Source organism: Eurosta solidaginis, chromosome 1 (genome assembly GCF_040869045.1).
Source record: "Eurosta solidaginis isolate ZX-2024a chromosome 1, ASM4086904v1, whole genome shotgun sequence".
NCBI lineage: Eukaryota > Metazoa > Arthropoda > Insecta > Diptera > Tephritidae > Eurosta > Eurosta solidaginis.
In genome coordinates, this window is record NC_090319.1 from 283,269,864 (window position 1) to 283,271,986 (window position 2,123).

Sequence of the window (2,123 nt, forward strand, 5' to 3'; positions counted from 1 at the left end):
CCTTAGGATGAATAACAAATAACCGATTTTATTTTATCGAACATTTTTTCTAGAGATTTTTTAATATAATTATTAATATTTTTCCCTTTTTTGATAACCAGTTTCTTTAACGTGCGCGCCACAAAACTTTTAATTGCTTTATTAATTAAAGCGAGTTACTGTAATACAAAGCTACTACAATAAAAAAATACATAAATTAATATTTGTCTAATTTGCAACTTCTTGTTTTCGGGTCTCAAAGGACATACACAAACTGTGGTTTATTTACAATCAAAACATGTTTTTAATGCTAAAAAAAAGTAGGAAATGGTCTGCGTACTTTGCTGCAACAGCGAAATGACCAACTAGGAAAAAAATCAAGTATGCGAATTAAAATTTTCAAGGGTTTTTGGTTATCGCATTCCTCTTCGAGAAAAATTTGTTACAAGCATCGGCTTCTCGAGATAGTCGCTGCTTTGGCAGTATTACTTAGAGCTTGGAATTTCTTCTAGAAGCTCGGGAGAAGCTTAGCTCAGATTTTTAAAGTCTGAAAATTCTAGCTTGTGTTTGAGAGGAAACTGCAAGATCTACCTATAATACCGGCAACGAAGCGACTTAATTGAATGTCGAAAAGTTTGGTAGATTAAAGAGTATTACGAGCTTTGAGAAACTCACGAGAAACCAATTTCTCTATTTTTCAAGTATCGATATATTCCCTTAAGTGTGAGAAGAAATCGTAATCTCTATTTGGTTAAAAATAGCAACACATTTCGATTTAATTTTCCCTTACCTAATTGGCATTTAACCGCCTATGTGATTTTAGCAGAGTCCTACTAAGCCGACCTGAGTTTTCTGGTCCTTACAAAGGGAAGTTCGGTCAGCATCTTTTTGTTTTTTAACACAGTGAGGTGTTTCTTTTGCTTCTACTGGCAGATTTCCGATCGGTTTACCTACATACAGTTTCATAAAATTACTCTTTAAACCTCCTTCGTGTTATACGTGGTAATCGCCACTCGCCAGCGCTCAAAGATCCATACATATCGAGTGATGACTTTGTCTCCATTGAAGGACCCTAAAACTTTAAGAAATGGAAAGCATTTAAGCTATTTGGGGTCATAAGTTCCTTTTTGCTCATGTAACGACAAAAAAAAAAAATATTTTCCAAAGATATAACTGGGTTTTTGGGATGTGGGGAGTCCCTTGCCAGATAAAAACCCAGGACTCTACGGCGTTAGATCTTTAAACTAACAAATGTTGTGGTACTCGATGCGTTCTGGGACAAGTATATGCAACTGTTGTGGTCAATATGTTGTGGGCATTAAAAAATATCTGTGAGGACATCGAATACATTCAGGTAATGAAAAAGAAAGAGACACTCGGTGAGCTCACGTAGTAGAGACTGATTGAGGTGGTTCTCGATACACTTCTCCCACAGGAAAATGATTTGGAAAGCTGTGAGATACCAAGCAACTTCGAATACGAAAAATGTAAGTGTAATTGTAAGAGACTGGCCAAAAGTTTGACAGTGTCTTTTTAAAATTAAGTAGGATCGAGACAGATAGTGAGAAGCAATCATGTTGCAATTGATTACCATTTGTGGAAACTTTAAGCAAACAACTTCCGGAACCTTAACTACAACCAAAAACTATGCAGGCAAAAGGACTTGATGAACACATACCGGTCAGAAATAAACGATTGCAGTTTCATTTCAATGATATAAAAAAGATGAGCAACTTAACATTGCGGAGACCATTTGCTGCTGTATAGAAACTACGGCTGCAGACCTGTGATGGGGGACAGTATGGGGGAATCTAGACATTAGCATGTGTACTTTGAGAACATTGTTTGGGCTTTGTACATGGTTTGGTTCGGGATAATTTAATTTGTGTATAAAGATTGTTTCTTGTTGATTATTTCAGAATTGTTTCGAGACTTTTTCGGATACATTTTTGTACCAATTTCAATAATTTCAGGACTATTTCGTTAAGATTTCCGGACTTTTCTGAAATCTTGTAGACATAATTTGATATTTTTTGTGATCAATTCTATTTCGGCATCCTCTCCATGTTTCGAGAAATTTTTGAAATAGTTTAAAGACTGTTTTAGATTCTATACGAGACTATTCCAGGACAATTTTTCGGAAT